Source organism: Nilaparvata lugens, chromosome 7, assembly GCF_014356525.2.
Source record: "Nilaparvata lugens isolate BPH chromosome 7, ASM1435652v1, whole genome shotgun sequence".
NCBI classification, from domain to species: Eukaryota; Metazoa; Arthropoda; class Insecta; order Hemiptera; family Delphacidae; genus Nilaparvata; species Nilaparvata lugens.
The window spans coordinates 8,302,813-8,326,308 of NC_052510.1; the positions used below are offsets into that span (position 1 = coordinate 8,302,813).

Here is a 23,496-nt window from a genome sequence, read left to right on the forward strand (position 1 = left end):
ATACTTTTTCGCTCACTAACCATCTGCGCTTGCGCAGTAGATTTTCTTTACACTCTTCAATCATTCGCGGATGCGCAGAAGAGTTTCTTCACGCTCGCTAATCAGCTGATGATAAGCAGCTCGCCAAAAGTAGGCTAGATCTTAACCTGAAAAGTCGGCAATTGTACCGGTTCTGCACTCTGCAGTCATGATGGATATCAGTGAAGACGAATTATTATCAATTCCGCCAGTAATGAGTAATTTAACAGGTTTGGGCAGTTGTAGAAAAAAATTGTATGTAATTCGCACGTAATGCTTCTTTATCGCTCTTCATAACTCTTCTTTATCCGCTTCGCGTCGCGTGATAAAGTCGCGCATTACGCTCTTAATACATGAATAGCTATTATAACATTTTTTTTATAAACATGCTCATTTTGGAAAACATGGTATTCGCTCCTGATTGTAGAGTTCATTCACATTAACAATAATAATACTTGAAGCGATTACAACCACAAATTTATTAAAATAACAAGTCTGTGTTATCGATTGTTGCAAATTCTGGTAAACAGAAACTAGAGTGTAGAGCAGCAGAGTATATCGTCACGAGCAAGCGCTACGATTGGCAGATGAATGACCAATACAGTGAACGTCTGCCATTGGCCTAAACAAGCCACTCCCACGAATTGCAGTTCATTTAAACGTCACAGCAATGGCATTCCATTCACCAGACATACGACATAAGACTATTAATTAATTTCTTTGAAGCAACATCTTCGAAAAAAATTGTAGTTTTCGCGAGTATGTTAAATCCAGGTTGACTTTTATCTCAATCATCTCTTCCAGTGTAGTCTACATTCTGTTATCCTTAAATTTTGAAATTTCACTTTATATATTTTCTACATATATTTTTGGAGAATTTCTATCTAAATTTGGGAAAGGGACAGAACAGTTTTGGGTTTCAAGTCTGTTGTTCCTTCCCCGATCATTCATAGTTAAGAATGATATTGTATGTATCATTGTATAGATAAATAAATAAGTATCAATCAAATCAAGTTTCCAAACTAATCCAATAGCTTCAGCGTCCAGTAAATTCGAATTCCACTGTTATCCAATAAAGAATTGATTGAACCATTATCAAATCCAGAATGAATTGAAAAAGTTGATTGAGAATGAATAAGAGCGACTTTGGAGGATTGAAGTGAAAATACTATTATATCTTCTTCTTCGTACCGTCTCCATGGCGGAGGTTGGCTATCATGATGGCGATTTTTATTTTATTCATAGCTGCTCTGAATAGGTAGTTCGATGTACACTGGAACCAATCCCTGAAGTTGCGCAACCAAGATCGTCTTCTGCCCACTGATCTCTTGCCAGTTATTTTTCCTTCCATAATGAGGTGCAATATTTCATATTTTTCCCCCTCATTATGTGACCTAGGTACTTTAATTTCCTCTCATCAATTCCACCTATGAGCTCTGGTCTTTTTTCCATTCTTCTGAGAACCTCTCCATTTATTATATTACCTCTTCACTATTATATCAATTGAACGTTTATGGATAATGGAGATAACAATGATGGATACTCTACAGAGAATAGTTTGAAAGAATCTGTTATGAACAGGATTATGATTGATTCTTCATTTCGATATCATGTGAATATAATATTTTTGACTGAGCTGAAGAGTTGGGAACTGTTGGTTTTTTATCAAATCCACATCAATTGAATCCACTAACAGAACTGTTAAAACAAACAAATCTGCTGCTGCTGCTGAAGGTGTGTTTTTTAATTCAATGAAAAACATGTATTCGACAAAAATAAATATGTTTCTTTCCAATTATGAAGAAGTTTCACAATATCAATCGATATTAAACTAGAGAGGTTAAGAAGAATAAGGAATGATTTCTCAAGTTAATAAGCGTTTTGCATTACTTCTACGCTTCATGTTGTTCTCATGTTCCTATTGTTCTCTGTCACCAGTGAGGTATATCACTGATATTCTCAACTGAGATCTGGTTTGTGCTACTAGTACTCAGGCGTACTTTCATGTCGTCACGTACAGTATTAGGTGTGGAGCAACTTGTAATTTCTTGTTGAAAATGGTCTTGAAAGGCTCTCACAATATTGTTCTTGTACAAACACTATAACGGAGCCTGATTGGTCGTGATCAAAGGAGATACAAAAAGAATTTCAACAGTGTAATATGTACAGGATACTTGGAAAATGAGGTCTCCCAATACTAATAATCCAGGTGTTAAAAAACGTTCTCAATTCAAGCTATAATAACCATACTATCAAGGAGACTCTTGGGTCTCCCCACCATTGAAAGCCTTACTCTAATAATAATTACTATCATCTGTGGATAATCATGAATATGCTAGCATGAATATTGTAAGATCGGAATGACAGATGCATTTTTCAAGAACTCTTACTCGCAGATGAGTTGTTATAAATATACAACTCACAGAGAGATTTCAGTCCATATTATTCTTTCTAAATCTACCATCCCAACGATGAATCATGTCACAGAACGTAACAGTACTTCTTCTTCATGTCAATAACGAGAGCAGTGTTACGCTCTTAGACATGAATATGATAAGGCTGAACAAGAGAAACCTGGAGAGTCTGTTCCAGCTGAATCTGGTGAACTCCACAAGATTTAAAGAAAATATTGCAGTTATCATCATATCGAATACACTGAAGGTGAATTCAAGTACCTTGTTACATACCTCGTATATGATATGTTGGAAGAGGAAAATGTAAGATAAACATAAGAATTCAGAGGAGAATAATAAGAATAATAGTGATGAGTTGGCCTGTGTTTTCTCTCAGAATAATTTCTCTCCTGATTCGTACATGCTATACGAATGGATTGAATAGTGAAAAGTGAAATAATTTTATGTCTTTCTGGAAGGTAGCTTGGGAGACTTGAAAGCTAGAGTACGAGGGCTCCAGAGTTTGATACTTACGTGAAAGCTACGTACTTCAAAAGCTATGGACTTGATTATCTGATTTTGAAATGTATAAACTAGGATTTCGATTGAGGAAAGGTACACATATTCGAGGTTTCTAAGATTTGAGTGGGATTCTACAATCATAAGGTACATACAGATATACGCGCCGCGAACATGAGCAATTCACTTTAAATCAGCTGACTATATCTGTATTTTTACAGAAACGGTAAGATACAGATATAAAAAGATTGGCATCAGCTGATTAAAAGTGAATTGCTCATGTTCGCGGCGCGTATATCTGTACGCACCTTTAGTGATGATTTGTATGAATGATATGAGCTCCTCACACATGAATCGACGAATTTCCACTCCATGTTCTGTTCTCAGAATCTAGGAGTTTGATCAAATTATCTCTCTTCTATAATATAGGCTCTCATGTATACAAGTAACTCAGAATTGACTATTTTTGGGATAATAAAGTCGATTTTTCATCGTATCTCAATCGCCACTCATATCTTCGAGATTTGAGAAAAAAATCCAATCAACAGATTGCATCTTTCATAAATTTACGCCCCTTCTTCCCCTGTTCTTATTTATCATGTGAATGGAAGAAGTGCCATCTTTATCATTATTTACGCACATAATATGAATAGGAGGGAAATTTCAGACTGCTCACCGCCCGAACAAAGGGTATTCGATTTCACGTGGGTATCTCTTTGTAAACCAACACTTCTCGTCTCTTTTTCTCTGCAGAGAAATTTTTAATCCCTCATATTTTGTGGCATCTGTCACCAGCAACGTCTCGCACAATATTACTCTAGGTAGACGATTCTATTGTTCAACACTTCTTTCATTGTTATTGACCGGAGTGAAGTAATATTCTGCCATAAAATTAGCAAGTACAGCCATTCAAGTACTCGGCCTAAACGGGAATTTCAAAGTTATTTGAGGAAGTGTGAATCTGAGAAAAGTTCGGTCGTTGTTGGATCTTATCAAGTATAGAATAGGTTGGATCTTGTCAAGTATAGAATAGAAAGAATGCTTCATCATTCAAGTCAACTCAATACAATATAACAAATACAATATGATATACAAAAAAAAACACATCTACGACTAAATTACAGATAGAAATAAAATCACCCCGAAGATTTCTGCCACTGCAAATATTGACAATAGGGTAAACAGCTAGGTGGAAATTTAGCATTAAATTGGGATTTTCGTTTTAAAATAATTATTACGACTAGATTAGTCAATCGCCAGCCGGATAATAAGTATAAATATATTATTGTCAATGACTTGTTTGGAAATTGGACTGTATTTTTAGGCTGGATGATATGTATATTGTGTATGTTCTGTATGCATGGACTGTATATTCTGTAGCATCCTATAACCAGATGCTGAAGCATTTTCAGAATCTCGACATTCCAACATATTCAAATTTTCTTTCCATCTCATTCATTCATAATACTGGTAATATTGTTGGCAACGTATGTGGGAATTTGATTGATCTGGAAGTAGCTTCAGAACATTTCGATAGATTTTGCCCATTTCAGTTGAATTTCAGAATAGATGCTTTGCTAAGGCTAGTGTATATTAGTATGGAATGATACCATAGCCACCTCTAATATAGGATGTATTCTATCAATCAAATTCTAATAGCACTCGTACGAGATCTTGAATCTTAGATCTTATGACAACTTGTAATTGGTGATTGATCGAAGGGTTATTTCTTTATATTATTTCACGCTCATCTTGAATATTAGATCTTATCATAACTTGTAATTGGTGATTAATTTTCAATTTAACTACTGTACAAAATACTACAATCATAATATAATTATGACATTGAAGGAAAAACTAGGCTGAGCCTAGTGTTTAATTGAAGGGAAATTTATTCATAATTTATTATTTCACGCTCATCTTGAATATTAGATCTTATCATAACTTGTAATTGGTGATTAATTTTCAATTTAATTACTGTACAAAATACTACAATCATAATATAATTATGACATTGAAGGAAAAACTAGGCTGAGCCTAGTGATTAATTGAAGGGAGATTTCTTCATAATTTATTATTTCACGCTCATCTCAAATCTTGGATCTTATGATAACTTGTAATTGGTGATTGATTAAAGGGAAATTTACTGATAATTTATTATCTCACGCTCATCGAGATCCTCTTTGTTCAAACATATCATGTATTGAACTTCAAAGGGATGTGAGTGGAAAACTAAATACAGTAATATGTGCTCCTACATTACTGAGTTCCGCTTTGTAGGGTATCAAATTCTCTTAATCACATCCTAATCATTGAAGAAAATGCAATTTTATATTAAATAACAACTCAAGTTATCGAAATTCTATGATAATCTGTTCATTATGCTGAAAGTCGTCATATTTTTCACATTTCTTCATTGTTCAATGTTTGAAGCTCAGGGATTTCATGGCTGAGGAAACAGCCAGGAATCACAACCACGGCACCGGCAGCTTCAGTTTACTCGGTTCGTGAATTGAAGGTCCAAATTCACCAAACACCAAACTCCAGTTGATTGATGAAGCAATCAATCATTGCTCTGAACTGCTTGAGTGCTGAGTGATTCAACTCTGCAGTTTCTGGGTGTACTGTTCATTCCATAAATTCTATGACATTCGTTTTTCTCCTTTTTTTTGAAGAGAAAGTATTGTGAGTCTCTTCCCATTAACCAATACTATGGATATTCCATGATTTCTTTCTTGGTTTCAGCTTCATTGTACTGTTATTGGTAGAGGAACCAGTCCAGGTAACTCATATTACGTCATTGTAGTGGAATATATATTTCATTCTAGGGAAAGGCCCTCCAAGAAACTTGTATATTTGTGAACCTTCCACTATTTCACACAAGAAGTCAGCATGATTATTATTCTTGTATCTCCTCCCAATTGACACAAGGAAAAAGTTGAAGGTGATGGTTTATAAATACATAGAAAAAGTATATAGGTGTGAAAAAGTTAACTTAATTTCCATCTTTCCATCATATATCTCTTCGAGTCTCCCACGATTCCACACAATAAGTTAAAATAAAGAGGTTAATATAATCTCCATCACTTATAATATATTTTGTGAACCTCCCACTATTTCACGTTAGGAGTAGTATAATGTTTTCCGTCACTCTAGTAAATCAATAACTTCGTCAACCTCCTGCTATTCCACACCAAGGAAAAATTAACATGGTTCATCACTTTTGGGTCTAACACCAATTCACACAATGGAGAAATGAATAATCTCCATCCCATCAGTCATAATATAAATGTGGATCTCCCACTGCTCCACATAAGGAAGGATTTAACTAGATTCCCATCAATTATCAAATTTCAATAATCACAGACTGAGTGAATCAATTCCAGATAAGTTAGAATCAAACTCAACTAAAACCTTTCATTTTTACTTTCCTTTGCCCTATAGTGTGTGTGTGTGTGTGTGTGTGTGTGTGTGTGTGTGTGTGTGTGTGTGTGTGTATGAGTGTATGTGCGTCTGTGTACCCGATATCTCCCAATCAACGGAATGACTTGAAATTTGGAACTTAAGGTCCTTACAATAAAAGGATCCAACACAAACAATTTCGATCAAATGCGATTCAAGATGGCGGCTAAAATGATGAAAATGTTGTCAAAAACAGGGTTTTTCGCGATTTTCTCAAAAACGGCTCCAACGATTTTGATCAAATTTATACCTTAAATAGTCATTGATAAGCTCTATGAACTACCACAAGTCTAATATCTGTAAAAATTTCAGGAGCTCCGCCTCATTTATGTAAAGTTTGATTCTCAATTATCAGGCTTCAGATACAATTTGAACAAAAAAATCCAAATGGAAAAGATTCAGCATGAAAATCTCTACAATTAATGTTCAGTAACATTTTCACCTAAAATTGAAAATAAGCTTGAAATTCGAGAGAATGTTATTATTTCAATTGCAAACTGTTGGCAACTGTTGATTCTATTAAATCATTCACTATGAAGAGATAGCAGACTCCGTGTGTTTCCAGCGTTATTCTCCTGTCATCAGCTGGCTAAGATCTTTGAATAGTAGACTTGAGATGTGCGTGCACACTAGCGTCAGGTATCAATTTTCATAACGGCAAGGAAAGTTGTGTGAGTGCGCCTCACCAAATTTTAATAATACTATTTCTTTACTTCATGATTTAACTCATTTCTTATGTTAATGTAGTGAAATATATATTATTGTAGGGGAAGGCCCTTCTAGAAACTTGTATATTTTTGAACCTTTCACACGGAAAAGGAGTCAACATTATCCATCACTAATATAATATAACTTTATATCTTCTATTTATACCTCCCACGATTCCAAACAATGAAGAAGTTAACATAATCTCCATCACTTATAATATATTTTGTGAACCTCGCACTATTTCACGTTAGGAGTAGTATAATGTTTTCCGTCACTCTAGTAAATCAATAACTTCGTCAACCTCCTGCTATTCCACACCAAGAAAAAATTAACATGGTTCATCACTCTCGGGTCTACCACCAATTAACACAATGGAAAAATGAATAATCTCTTTCCCCATCAGTCATAATATATTTGTGGATCTCCAACTGCTCCACATAAGGAAGGTGTCAACTCGATTTGCATCACTCATTAAATTCTAATAATCACAGACTAAGTAAATCAATTCTAGATAAGTTCGAATCAAACTCAATTAAAACCTTTCATTCTTTTTCTTGAATTGTCAAATTCGAATTCGAATCGAATCAGTCAGCTTCTCCAGTAGGAACAAAAGTTTAAACGTTTTTAATGGAAGTCTACCGTATAAACATTTATATCTAGTGTAGAACTTGGCACAAGAAAAGTTCGCAACTTGTCAACGTACTTTGCGTCTGACAGACTTTGACCACTGCATTATTTGTTTTCGCCGGTGAATAACAATTTCAATCAATTTATTGTTCCACAACAAGTCTGATTGTGCAATTTAAGTTTAAGCATATACGAGCTCGGACGCAAGTGAAGAAGGGAGATTCGCTTCAGTCAGTTTTCTTTATGGATAACGCCAATCACTTCCCTTTCAAATAATGCTGATATTTTGAAGTGAATCCTATTGGTAGTTGTTACTTCAGGAGTTCTGCCATCTATTCGACACAATGAAGTTTTCAATCAGTCTTTGCAACAGCCTTATCGCTCCAATAATCGATGTTTTGTTGAAAACTCCTTTTCCTCCTCTGCCTGCTCTACCACCTCATTCACCTCCTCCTCCTCTTCATCATTCTCCTTCTTCTCCTCCTCCTCCTCATCCTCCTCGACCTTCTCCTCCTTCTCTTCTTCCTAGTCATCCTTCTCCTCCTTCTCCTCCTTCTCCTCCTTCTGCTCCTTCTGCTCCTTCTCCTCCTTCTCCTCCCTCTCCTCCTTCTCCTCCTTCTGCTCCTTCTCCTCCTCCTTCTCCTCCTCTCCTCCTTCTCCTCCTTCTCCTCCTTCTCCTCCTTCTCCTCCTTCTCCTCCTTCTCCTCCTTCTCCTCCTTCTCCTCCTTCTCCTCCTTCTCCTCCTCCTCCTCCTTCACCTTCTCCTTCTCCTCCTTCTCCTCCTTCTCCTCCTTCTCCTCCTTCTCCTCCTTCTCCTCCTCTCCTCCTCCTCCTCCTCCTCCTCCTCACCAACCTCCTCTTCCTTCTCCTCCATCTCTTCCTTCTCCAACCTTCTCCACCTTCTTCTCCTCCACCTCACTTATCTAAGAATACAGAGATCTGCATGTGCCATGCATGACTGAACAGCGAATAAAGTGTATTTGAATAGAGTTTCAAATTCTGAGGGTACGTACTTTCCCATTGTAGTCGCTATTCGCTAATTAAGCACAGTAGTTTTCATGTGTGGGATGTTGTCTTTTCGCGTAACCTGGTTGAGTTTGTACAACACTCAATTACCACAATCTCTACCACCTTGTTCTCGTGATTGAAAATCTAGAAAAAACTCTGTTTTTCATACTTCCGTTATACGCCTTAAATCTTTTTAGAGTGTCTGATTTATTTGTTGAGGTTTTTGTCGCCAGCTGAATTTAAAGTATTGTGTCATTATGTTTAATTTTATAAATTTCTGAAGCATTTTCAGTTACTAGTTTAATTATAGATGTTCAGTTTGATTTAGATTGAGATCGAAGTATCCACCAATTGTATTTCTTGTTGTTTCTTAAACCTAATTTATAGCATAAATTATGTCAATCATAATCAACCGATTAGAAGACTCTTTGTAACTTTTTCAGCTATCTAAAACTTCAAAATCCCAGTATTAATCGTCCAATTAGTGTTCGACATCGATTGAATTAGTGAATACATGAATAATTATTTGTCAATTTAATGTTATCAACCATTCCCGAGAAGTGTGAACTAATTAGAATGGTGCTGTTGTTTCCAAGTTCTAGTCGGGTTTTTTGGGTTTACTGTAAGGAAGTCTTTCTCTCATGAATTCTAGTAATATGTATTACAAGATCTAAAACTAACCTCAAAAGTCAGAATCTAATTTTGAATGCTAATATCAGCTAAATACTCTTTTCTATTTTATTAACGGATGAAATTCATTCATATATTTAGCTCATACTTTGAATTCTGTAGTTTTTTACCAGAAACTTATTTTGGGAAGACATCTATCAGTAGGTACCTAATCGGCGTTAGTTGGATTTAATTCACCGTGAATGGCCTGTTAAAATTTTTTACGTCGATTAGTTTAATCGGCGTTATCGCTTGAATTTTTTTTTTTGTGCAACCAAAATACATTGGTTAGCATTAATCTCAATTAAAGTATAGCATTTTATCGCGATTAAACGCGTTAACCGACGTACGTGCAACTGGGGGAAAGTTCCTTTCTATACAGATGTTTTTGAGATAATTTCTTTGATGCAGCTGTTCTACATTCAGCACATTATTATACAGAGTTTATTAGAATGAAAATACTTATCAATTATCAAAACAATACTATTATTATATTTATAATAAAATATCATTATTATTAAAAATACTTATCAATTATCAAAACAATATTATTGAGGTTAAGTGGTATCAGGTAGAAAGCAATAATAGAAACAGATGTTCTTTTTTAATTTCGACCATATGATTTGGTGATTTTGTTATCAAATCGTATGTACCATTAATGAAATTTTAACATTGATTCCCTGAAGAATCTAGAAGGAAAATTGAAATTTGGGCTTCCAGGTGCACGAGATTGAGATTTTTAGAATCTAAGTGCAAAATTTGGAAATCTAAATAATTCCCGTTTTTCCGGTATGCAATCCACAAGTTGACATGTTCTGATGCGAACAAACGAACACACGAACAAACACAACCCTACTCTCTCTCATTATATAGATGAATTAATATAAAACTTCAAAGTATTTTGAAGGGACAGATTCAAAGATCCAAAGGTCCAACGAACCTCACACATCAACCGAAGCTTATTGTGTGTCAGATCACAAAGTATTCTAGTGAGGACATGTATTACAAATATTCAATATCTAAAACATAAAAGAACCATGAGGAAGATAGCGAGCCAGATGGGGCAAACATACTATTCCCGAAAAATCTTCTGAAAATGAAAAGGCAAGACGCGATGTCGATTTGAGATCACTTTGTGAATAAGTCAATTCTCTCACGAATAGCGCTCAGTTGCTTCTCAAACTTCCTGATCACTTAAAAAGAAAGCACACTGGAAAAAGAAGCTGCTTCCTTCCCATCTTTAAAAAAAACGAGTTGCTACTCTATTGACTCGTGATGCGAAGAGAGGCTCAATTTTCTATTCCCAAACGTACGATACATTCCAGCTGCTTCTTTCACCTTCTACCTTTTCTTTAATATCGCCCCACGTACTATACGTACATCGTTCTAATTTATTGTGCGAAAATGGGAAACATAAAATTGAAAATGGAATTTTCCCTGAAAACACGCTCTTCTGAGCGCTGCCTCTCCGAACACGGGGAGTCTTCTGTCATGATGTGGTTACTAAAAATAGTTCTCGCCTGACTCTGATTGACTGAAAATATTTGCAACTAAGCTGATTACCGTTGTATTCAAGTTGGTTACCGAAAAAAGAGTGAATTCAAACATTAAAATATAGAATCGTAGAATGTCTGGAAAATTTAAAGATGAATAGGTGTCTCATAATTTGTTTGTGTTTCAAGTTAGTTGCCGTTCAGAGAGTGAATTCAAACATTCAAATCTGAATTCCAGAATGAATTTGATATTTATTCATACATTGATGCATACAATATCATTCCCAACAATGGATGATTGGGAAGGGAACAACAGGCTTAAAGCCCAAAACTGTTCCTTTCCCAAATTTAGATAGAAATTGTCCAAAAATAGGTCACATTCACACTTCATCCTGGATCTTTTTCCAATTCTAAGTCCATAATATACATAAACTAGGAATTTAGAATTTAGAAAAGTTGAAAACCGAATAAAATAAGAATACTTCACTAAATCATCACTGATAAATGAATAATGCAGTATATTCTCTTGAAATAATTTATTATTGGTTGAGACACGAATAAAAAGCTCTTGATAATTCTATGAGAGCGGTCGTCTTTCAGGCAAGGTTTTGAAAATAATATTAGTTTTTAAACTTAGTATGAAAGTTGTCAAGTTCAGTCTCCTCATATTAGAACTGTATCTCATTATTTTTCTCTAGTATATTTTCCAGTTTCATTGCTACATGTCCCAATACATGATTACATGTATATGGAAAATTATGGAATTTTATATGGAAACATGAATACATGAACATATACTATCCTAGCCTTGTGCATATCACTGCAATTTGCATGACGGCGACGATTTCAATAATTTAACAACGACTTAAAAACCATCCATTTCCCGAAGCTTTCATAAAAATCGCAGTGGTATTCACAAGACATATCCTGGCAATATGAACTCATAACGTATAATATTTATACTTTTCTAAATTCCAGCATTTCAAGGTGGAACGCTATTAAAATTTTAATATCACATTTACACTTTGAAGTTTCCTTGATATTGTTGTCACCTAGTTTTATTTCCATAGCTATGGATATTATATTTTCTAGGGAAGCGGTTCGCTTTGCTCAGTATTGCAGACCGAGGTCGTGCTGATAAGTTATCTCGGTGACAACTTGAGTAGACGAATTCGTAAAATTCCTCTTTTGAGATTGAAAACCCCGCTCTCAGGTCGTTTGGAACTCACACATATTTGTAGGTCTCCTTCGTCTTCTTCATTCTCCCATTGCAAATTTTAATGACACAAAAATAATTTAACCTCAAATAGAGTAGTGAAGAAGAAATAAACAACAAAAAATCGAAGATACAAATACCTAAGCTCAAAAAAATTCTGTTCGAAGGCTTTCCCTGTGATGACACAACAATGAATGATGTGTGTACACTCACATCATTCACTCTTAAGCCTGATGCATATGTGGGCATCACACTTAGCGGAAAAAAAACAAATTATAATTTCTCATTCACAATTCGGGAATGGAAACAGGCTATAAGCCTATTTTTCCTTATCATTCATGATTAGAATGAAAATGGGACCTGTGTGGTCACGAAACCATGGTCCTGTACCAAATAAAACTGTGGAATTTAACAATATATGTGTGTTTTTATTTCATTTATGATTTTGTCTTTCCATCAATACCGTTAAATGAATGAATAAATGAATAGATATTAAATTCCAATCATTCACAGTCATAATGCTTGAATCTACGAGCTTTTCTACGCTTTCCAATAATGCTACATGGAATGTTTGCTGATATCATTCACAATTCTACAACGAAAACTACACAACTTCTCAAAGAAATTGGAAATATACAGTGTTTATCTAGGCATTTGAGACTCATGTATATTAGTTGTGTATCTGCCATACGCTAAATAAATAAATCCATGATTCAAAAATTCAAGAATGAATGTTCAACTTATTTTTTATCTCCAACTCCAGCTTCAATTTCTTTCAGTTTTGAATGTAGCTTTCTGTGATTTGAAAATCCAGTGAAGTCAAAACGCTACAAGCTCACATCTCAGTGACTTCCACTAGAATATAAATTTATACTTGCAAGTAATAGAATAATAGAAGTACAGTTCCAGTGAGGTTACATTATCACAACTCAGTAACTTCCACCCGAGAATTAATTTCCACTAGCAGGTAAAAGCATAGATGAAGAATGAGTTCTTATTCAGTGATTGTGTATACGATTACTAGATTCTCTAGATCTGGAATACTAGATTCTTTGAAAAATTTCTTCTCATTTTTTCGCAATATACACTTCTGTCTACGAATTCAATTTGTAAAGTTCAATACATTGGGACATCCAAACTAAACTCTATGAATCTGTTTATGTTTTCATTATTCATCATCGATATTGAAATAAATTTCCTGTTATCAAAAAATATATATCTGCAACTAAATAAGTATTCCTGAAGGTCTTCAATAATAGTTTTCTTTTCGTTCATCCACAATAAGAAATGTTCAAGTCATGAATTTTCGCGAAGAAATTCTCTCCCGATACTGTTTTAATTATCACTATTCAGCGTGGGTTTGATGAGCTATAGAGAAGGAAGTATTCTCGCACTACTAAAGCCTGGGTGAGTTTCTGAGATCTTGTTCTCTGCTGTATCATTCAATAAATCAAATCAAATTCATTACTCGAGATTCATACAACATATTCACAAAAGTATGGAAGGACAGACAGCTAAGTTACAAGTGAACAAGATAGACAAAAAGTACAGTCAGTTACTGGATTTTGTTCGCGAATAGGAGTCAAATACAAATAGCTATAAGTAAGACTACGGCATGTATTTAAACTATCATTTAATAGAGACTGAGATGAAGGAGTTGATGAGAATAATGATAAAATAATTATATTGAATTATAAAGAGAACAATATCTCAAAAACTCGTGCAAAGCTTTAGCAGTACAAGAAAAATAGCATTTAAATTATGAACGGTAATTAATATTCCAATTAGAACATTTTATCATTTGTTTAAAATATTGGAATATTCCTCTTTTCAATCATTGATTCCTCATCATTATAACAGTATTGCCATAAGCTTTAATATAATGATTGTCATCTTTCAATACTGTTGTCTAGTATTGATTACTATACCTCAATCTAATCTAATGACTAATTTCTAAAAAACATATCATTTTCAAAAACACCTCTAATGGCTAGACTAATGAGCTATTGTTTTTTCCCTGACTTACTACTTGGAAATGGAACAGCGAGTTCCTCAATAAAAGCTGTTACTGCAACTGACTGTTACAGTATTCCGATATACTAAACAAATGTTCTTACAAGTAGAGAGGATATTTTCCTGAAATGAGAAATATTAAAACTTAAGAGAAGTTTCTCTGGGATGATGTCACTAGCATTTAAGTCAAACTACATCGCTTCAGTGATTTGGAAATTTCACAACCATTTTAAACTTAACGTTGAGTCCCTATCAAATCTTTGCTTGACTTGATACAACCATTTTCTCAATGATGAAGTTCTTATCAGATTTTTTTGAATAGTCAACATTTTTAGAAAACACCTCTTAGAAAACATCAAGCTAATTTTTTATTATGCAGTTCACGGTGCTCATTCCCCACACCCAGACTTGTTGTCTTTGTGGTATTCACTATTTATATAATGTTTCTGCTGCTGTATTACTTTTTTGTGAATAAAGATAATTTGAATTTGAATTTATCGTACTGAAATTCTTGTCTATCAAGATGAAATGACATCTAATTGAATAGCTCAGTATAGGAAGCATGCTTCCTAGCTATTTCTATTGAGTCTTACACAACATTTGATAGAGATATAGGCCTATTTTTTCAAGCGTTTAGCAAAAATTTTGTTCAATTATTTGGAAGCAGAAAGATACTGTGATTTTTATTGATTTCAGCTTTTTTCACAAAACACATCAATAACCAAGAGCCAAGTAACAAGAAAATTATATTCTCCAATATTTTTCACTTACTTTGAACACGATGAAACTTCACGGATTCAAGTAGCCTGAATTTTTATTTCAGGCGACTATTGAAAATGTTTGTTACGGCATGAGTATGGGAATTTAAACATGGACTTCATTTGAACTTCTGGACTTGAACTCCTATAAAACTACCGATTGGTTTTCCGCAGGGAACATGAATTTATCAACAATTCTAATCAACGTTCTGAAAAACAACGTGAGAACAAGAAAACAAATTCCTTTCAGAAACAGCAAAATGGGAGTGTCTATTTCACTATCTGATTGTCTATACAATCTATAAACTCACTTCTCATTCTTCTCCTTACAATTGAGTATTAGGCTATAGCCTGTTCCGACTCACATTCAGCTGCTATTCACAATTTACGATATAAACTCACTTCTAGCAAAACTTTTTGCAAGTAGTCTTGGAAACTTCTTGTAAGACTCAAATAATTTTTCATGGACCAATTGATAAACAAGATGAGATATTTAAAAAATCACTATGAACGTTGAAATTGGATGCTTCTGCTGATGTGTTGATTGCATTATTATTCATCAATATTGATTCTTGAACCTCCGCTATTCTCAATATTCTCCGCTATTTTTCAATCGATCGATCTATTTGCGCAAATGATCCAAGCGACTTGTCAAAAAATACCCTTCCACTTTTGATAAGTTTTGCTCCAAAACTTAGCATCTAAACGGATGAAAATCCCACCCTCTGAAGAGTAGAATAGAATAGAATAGAATAGAATGACTGCCTTTATTTTTGACCTAGGAGTGCGAAGTTAGGGCGCAGTCGGCCCTCTCTTACACTTAACCCTCAAAGAGTAGAAAGTGTACTGGGCTTCAATCACTCAACTGTAATTACTTTACTCACTAAAATCCTCATCTTCAACCATTCCAATCACTTTATTTTATGGAATCCCTCCCTAGTGTATAGGATGACTTCCATGATATCGTCGATTGAGAATCGAATAAATGTGTCTAGAAATAGTTCTTCAGTAGTTCTGACTTCATTCTCTTGGTTCCTACAACTTGTTCAGAAAAATATCATCAACAACTGTATTACTAACCTTTATTTTAATGAAGGAAAGAGCTGGCTTATACGCGTACGGGATAGGAAATTCACGAATGACGCATCATCACTTCCAAACTACTGGACCGATTAACTTGAAATTATGCATATAGATTCTTTATTCACCGAGGATGGTTAAAGGTCTATTTTCAATTCTTCAAGATTTCATTACGTCAAGTTTTCAATTTGTTTTTAATTGAATCCTTGCGGAGCACGGGTTACCTGCAAGTCAATAGTATATTTGTGTATTGCAATACGGTCATCAATGTTTCAAATTCGAAGATAATGAGAATAATGCAGAGTCTTGTAATATTGAGTGATAAGATTCTCCAAAAACTCATATTATATTTTAATTTTTCCGAGTACATTTTCATTCCAAACTCCATCGTCAGGTTTTGGAACTAGTTTTTGAGAAGGATTGAGTTTGAAATTCTCTATTTTTCAAATTCATTATTAAATATGATATTTGTATAAGTCTTTGTTTTTCATCAATATAATAGTATTTTCATGTCATGCAACAGTTAAAGTTGTTGAAAAATGTTGATGAGGGTCTACTTACGATAGTTGTTAAGCGTTGATCTGTCTGCGACGTTGTGGCTGAATTCAAGACCCTGCGTCCCTATTTATCGGACCATGTAGCAACAGGTAGGGGTGCAGTGCTCCTGAGGGGTGCTTTGGCAATGATGAGGGGTGTGGGAGTATTGGAGGGGGATGTGGGGGCGAGTTCCTCCCTTAGGCGCGCGCACTGAGCCTTTCGCCACCCACTACAAACTTGGAAAGATTGCAAACTCTCTGTTCTCGAGTTTTTTTTCGGGGAACAATTTGTTGAACATATTTCCGGTGATGCACGGTATCATAGAATGATAAATCTAAGGTTTTCTCTGACCGTACTATTAAAACTGTAATAGCATTGGACATGGCGCAAGTGAGATTGACTTTGAACTCTGGTTGAATTAGCATTGATAATTGATTTTTTTTTGAAAAATGAAATGAAAATGTTTTATTGGCAGAAATAAAAAGAATCACAACATCTTAAGGTGTGTACAGATTTACGCGCCTCGAACATGAGCAATAATTCACTTTTAATCAGCTGATGCCAAGCTTTTTATATCTATATCTTATACCGTTTCTGTAAAAATACAGATATAGTCAGCTGATTAAAAGTGAATTGCTCATGTTTGCGGAGCGTATATCTGTACGCACCTTAAGAAATACATAATAAAAGCAATACAAATTTTACGACATGGGAAAATACTATTCAAGAATAGAATGAAATGCCAATTGAGTATTAGCATCTCGAGGTACTAGACCTGTTTGAGATGGTGATATAAAAATTCATTATAAAACTAGCGCTAAAAAGTAGTTACTGAGGCCGACAGTCGCATATGGAGCGACACATATTACATAAAAGTATCGATGATTTTATCAGATTTTTGCTTCGATTTGGTTCAATAGCATTGATGTTGGTTATAAGGAATTAATGATATTCTCTGCAAGATGCACTATCGCCTCGAGATCCACTTCTCTCCTCAGCATTTCTTATTAATATTTTATAACATCTTCCAATTCAATCGAAATTTAAATTTTGAAATGATCATCTCACTATTCTCAATGGACTAAATTGATCATGATCAATAGGAAAATCATTCAAGGTCAGTTTCCGAGCTCAGGATTTGGCTAAGTTCTAGACTTCAAACAGCTGGAGTCAGAAAATTGGCTTTCCAAAATAAGGCCTAATCGTAGTCATTGCCATAGTCACGTTTGAATTAAATTTCGAAAAACTAGAAAATTGAACACAAAATAAAATAAAGAGAAAATAGTGCAAAGTTTCAGCTATTTTGCATTATTTAGGAATGTTTTATTTTGTCAAGTAAAAACGTTTCCAATTATAGAAATGAGAAGATAAAACTGCGACTACTATCATAAAAAGTGCGACTACGCTCCGTTCTAGAAAGCCAATTCCAGATCTTATATTCAGATCTGCTCATCAACTATCTTAATTCGGGGGAGAAAAAGTTTTGGATTAATTCTCTTGTTTCTCTCCCAATCACTGTTTTGATTTTGTGCATGTGTAAATGAATTGAATTAAATTAAATCCCGAGCTTGGAAACCGGCCCTAAAGAATAGTAAGATGTCGATTTCAATGCATCAACTTCGGTTGAATTAAAAGAAGTTATTGAATTTCAATATATGCTCAGATAAGAAGAAGTGGGTCTCGAGGTGATATGATCAATTTATTATCATTATCACTTTCATCCCTTTCTTTATCATGGTTGGCTCCTCTAGCAGAGCAAAACAAAAGCCCTAGCTTCCTCCAGTTAGGAAAGCGGTTGACTCCGTGAAACGTTAACACTGTGATACGTTGAGTGACATGCGCTTACTTCTTAGCCAGGTGAACACTTATATGTAACTGAGATATGGCAGCTTTAGTGGTTGGTGACCCACCTTTGGAGGGATATGTAACGTAGTATTATTGTTTGAAAATAATTTAAGGTGCCAACCGCGCAAAATATAATCCATGAGTTCGAAAATCGCTTCCCAGTGGTTTGGAACTCCACTCATCTCTCACCATCATTCTCCTCAACACTGACGCACAAGCCTAGAGTTCATGTGGGTATCACTTTAAGCAGAAAGAACGTTTCAGTTGCTTCTATTATTGTTTTTCCAACGTGACACTTTCCAGTATCTCATCTCTCATGGTTATCCCATCCGATCAATTTCTCAGTAAATGCTTTATTTCTTGGGTTTACAGAGCTTTCTCGATTAACTTACCACATGCATTCTTTCGACATGGCCTGACAACCAGAGAGTATAGAATGTAATACAATCCATAGAATATTTATGATCTATAAAATCTGTACAATCTATAATCTTAATCCACAATCTATACAATTTATACTCTATACAAACTATATACACTCTGCTGGCAAGAGATTTAAGTAAGTCTAGGTTACATGAGCGTATGCTTCAAGTCCAGTGAAGCTTCCTTGAGACCTTAGCAATACTCTTTTTGAAGCTATATGAATCCAATCTATAGAAAACACATCCCTATATATACGTTTGTCCCAGTATAAAAATAATTATGTATTCCTACCGATGAAACGCTACTCCAGACTCTCATTCCTACTTTGGAGTTCAATGTTTTTTCAATTACTGATTAACTTCATGTTTGAAGTCTTGTTTGCTGATATACTACCGGTTCACAAGTGGTACAATCTCCACGTTTCTCTTCAAACACTAATTAAATTCATAGCTGTAGTCTAGCAGATGAACTTAAAGAATCAACCCAGTTTCCAAGTACAAACATACTTGGAAGAATAAGACGTTGATGGCGTCAATATGACTATATGTGGTGACTATATTTCAATTTTTTTTTTTGTATCGACCACATCAACGTCTTATTCTTTTAATTATGAATAAATACTACAGAATCTCTCATCATTCAATCAAATTACAAACATTCTCTCTAATTCCTACGTCATCAATCATCAAACACTTGCTTTCATAGATTGAATCATTAAGTTTCATTCATAAGACATAATACTTTTAAGAGGGAATGGAACATAAGAGTTAAAAAGTTGAGACAGAATAATTTCGAGGAAAAATGGAATTTGGAGGAGAATATTAAACTCATCGAATTTCCATCCAACTGTTAACCCTGTTGTCAATACTTGCTGTAGCAGAAGTCTTCGGGGTGGTTTATAGCATTAAACTTTTGTTTTTTGTTGAATAATAAATAATATTCAACTTTCTAATAACGTAAAACGCCATCCTATCATCAAATACAGGATTTTTGGATCAGACCAACAGATTTCATTCATAAAAGTCAACCTTTTTTAGGAAGAGTGAAACATGAGAGTTGAAAAGCAGTTTAATGAACCACTCTTACAAAAATGTAACATAAACATTCAATTTTCACTCGGTCAACGTCCTTTTTTGAAAGAAGCAACCTGACAATGATTTCTGGTTGTGAAAAATGTTAATTGCGCTTTCATCGAAAGGTCACTGCCCCGGATGCCTAGCTAATTAGAATTCATACGGTTGCGAACAGAAAAAGAAAAGAATCAGTCTCAATTCCGCAATAAGGAACACAGAAAATAGTAAAGTAATCTCATCTTTTTATTGTGATCATTATTTCTACTGTGGTGCTTAGGGAAGGATCAAGTCAGCATCCTATTGGAAATTTGAAACTTTACAAATTCAGTTTCACTGAATTGAATTCATAAATTATATTATTCATAAACTATTCTCAATAATCAAAGCTCCAAACAAAACGTGTTACTACTTTTTCAAGTCCTGATCAGAGAGTGTATAGAATGTAAAGGATGAATTATATTCTATATTATCTGGTCCTGATCTATGCGAATATTTCCAGGTTTAGGCTGAATTTACAATTCAACATAGGCTACTCGTAAAAATCTTCTTTGGTAAAAACTGCATGATTATGTCTCATACTGTAAACCTAGAACAAGTATCAAACTTCAAGTATTCGGTTTGTGATATAACCTATGAAATGGACCAAGACTTGAATGTGAAATTGAATAGATTCCAATCCATTTCTGGAACAATGAATAGGACTTTGAGAAACAGAGCCAGGAGAGACAAAACTTGAATTCTATGAGATTATGGCTATTATATGGCTCTGAATCTTGGATACCTAAGAAGAAGAATGGAGTAGGCTACAGGCGGCCGAAATGAGGTTTTTAAGAGCAGTAAAAGGGTGCACAAGTGAAGATAGGCTTCATAATGTCGATATAAGAAGCGAGCTCAACATAATCTCCATATGGCAGAAAATCGGCAAAACTGGAAAGATCATGTTGAAAGGATGGAGAGCGACAGGATTTCCAGTGCAGTCATGTTATATAACACGGTTGGGTGGAGAAGTGTGGGCAGACCCCGTAAAAGATGGATGTGATGGTGAGTTTGAAGTCGGAACAGGCAAATTGCCCAATCCTTGTAGGAAGACGACGATGACGACTATAAAGCTGCGTTTATACCAAAGTTATTAACAAAAGTCTTCGGGGTGGTTTACAGCATTTAAATTTTGATTTTTGTTGAATCATAAATAATATTTGACTCTTTAATGCCGTAATATGCCATCCCATCATCAATTACAGGATTTGTGTTTCACAGCAACATATTTCATTCATAAAATTCAACATTTTTGAGGCAGAATGGGACATAAGAGTTGAAAAACAGTTTAATGAACCACTCTTACAAAAATGTAACATAAACATTCAATTTTCACTCGGTCAACGTCCTTTTTTGAAAGAAGCAACCTGACAATGATTTCTGGTTGTGAAAAATGTTAATTGCGCTTTCATCGAAAGGTCACTGCCCCGGATGCCTAGCTAATTAGAATTCATACGGTTGCGAACAGAAAAAGAAAAGAATCAGTCTCAATTCCGCAATAAGGAACACATAAAATAGTAAAGTAATCTCATCTTTTTATTGTGATCATTTTTTCTACTGTGGTGCTTAGGGAAGGATCAAGTCAGTATCCTATTGGAAATTTGAAACTTTACAAATTCAGTTTCACTGAATTGAACTCATAAATTATATTATTCATAAACTATTCTCAATAATCAAAGCTCCAAACAAAACGTGTTACTACTTTTTCAAGTCCTGATCAGAGAGTGTATAGAATGTAAAGGATGAATTATATTCTATATTATCTGGTCCTGATCTATGCGAATATTTCCAGGTTTAGGCTGAATTTACAATTCAACATAGGCTACTCGTAGAATCCACTTTGTTAAAAACTGCATGATTATGTCTCATACTGTAAAGCTGCGTTTATACCAAAGTTATTAACAAAATGATTTATAACTTAATCCTTATAGATTTTATTAGATTGAATATAACTTATCATACACATGATGAACATAAGTTTTTGTCAATTTCCGTTCAATCTAATAGAATCTATAAGGATTAAGTTATTAAAATTTTGTTAATAACGTTGATGTAAACGCAGCTTTAAGTTGGGCGCACACAGATCGTCATCGGACGGACGGCACGCATCGGACGGATTGGACGATTAGATTTGATGCATTGTTTTCAATTGGAGTGCGCATACCTATTCTTATCATATCGGTATGCGCACTCTTGAAAACATTGCATCAAATCAAATCGTCCGATGACGATCTGTGTGCGCCTACCTTAGGTGTTCTATGGAATAATATCATGCACACATTGAGATCCATTCAATCCAAACAGGGTACTGTACCACGTTCAGATTCATTTTCAGAAACATATGAGCTAATTTCCAAATATGTGCGATAGGAAATGAACAGCAAACCAATTATTGATTGACGTAGATTGTTACAAGACAATTGCACGTTCTTTCTACTTTGCATAATAGGCATGAATCGAAGTTAATTGTTTCTTGGTTTCGGAACGTGGTAACCTGTTCTGCTTGAATGAATGGCAATGTATGCATAATATTTCGCGAAAAAGAAGAAGAATTTTTAAGTAACCGAAATCTGAATATTTCCAAAAGCTATATGCTGAGGAAAGAAAGCATAAGATATCATTACACTATCACCTCTCTGATGAAACTCTGTCAAAATCCTTTTATCATTTTTATCTGACTTTATGTTATTTCATATTGAAAGGTTTTCAAAAGGGTACTATGGTTTGATTTGTCAACTAATAAATCAAGTAGCCCCAAAGAAATACGTTTTTAGGAAATTTTAACTTTCATTGATAAAGCTCCTCATATATTTCTTTTAGTATCCCCAACACTGTCACCAAAAAGAAAAACATTGCTTAGTAGTACAGTATTTAAGAAGCTCACAAAGTGAAATCCACATCACACTGTCAATATTGTTCATATGTTGTGAAGTTTTAATGTTATTATAAGATTTACTGACAGTATGTAGTGAATCTATTACCACAGAAGCTTCCTATATTGGGAAACCCTCTTGGATGACTTTGATGACTGATAATATGTGAACAGAAAGATTAGTTCAATCTCTGGTAGGAGAAACAAAAGGAGGGGATATTCTGAAAAAAAGAAAACAGAGATTAAGAAAACCCAACAGACGCTCTTTTGATAAATGTGGAGGAAATATGAGAGATCCCGGAACTAACAAGGTGATGAAATTCTATCTCTGAGGGAATTTATGTGAGAGTTGTAGTGCTTCTCTATAAATATTGTCTTCTTTCTGAGGCTTCTGCTCTTTGGTTGAGACTGGACCCGGGAAACTTTTTCCATTCTCCCAGAGAATACTGCAAAAAAACTATCAAATGATATTTTCATATCTGGTAATTTATATTTTCTAATCAATTTCTTCCCATAATGAGATATTTTTGGAAGCAGTTCCAGGACGTACTAGCTCCCATGTATGGAAGTACGTGAAGAATACTCTTTAGGAATACTAGATACTGAAAAGAATACTCGCTCCATTCCATATGAAAAAAGTCCAAATATAAAACAAGTCTAAATGAGTTCGATCATCGTTCAGAGGAAGCACCATTCTATGTTTCAAGTAAGTCTATTGGAAAACAAATATCATTTTGAACTGTGGA

At 34.6% G+C, this 23,496-nt stretch overlaps 1 protein-coding gene across 2 annotated transcripts in view; it reads right to left on the reverse strand.

The window, feature by feature from the left end:
- LOC111052056 (myosuppressin) overlaps nt 1-23,496 on the reverse strand; it is a 182,484-nt gene that overhangs the window by 111,614 nt on the left and 47,374 nt on the right. Inside the window, exon 1 of one of the 2 annotated variants that reach the window (XM_039433601.1) lies at nt 16,526-16,633. The exons of the other annotated variant lie outside the window; for it this stretch is intronic. The gene's annotated coding sequence lies outside the window, so the exon portion shown is untranslated. Of the gene's footprint in view, nt 1-16,525; nt 16,634-23,496 lie in introns of those variants that run through there. 2 annotated transcript variants of the gene reach the window in all.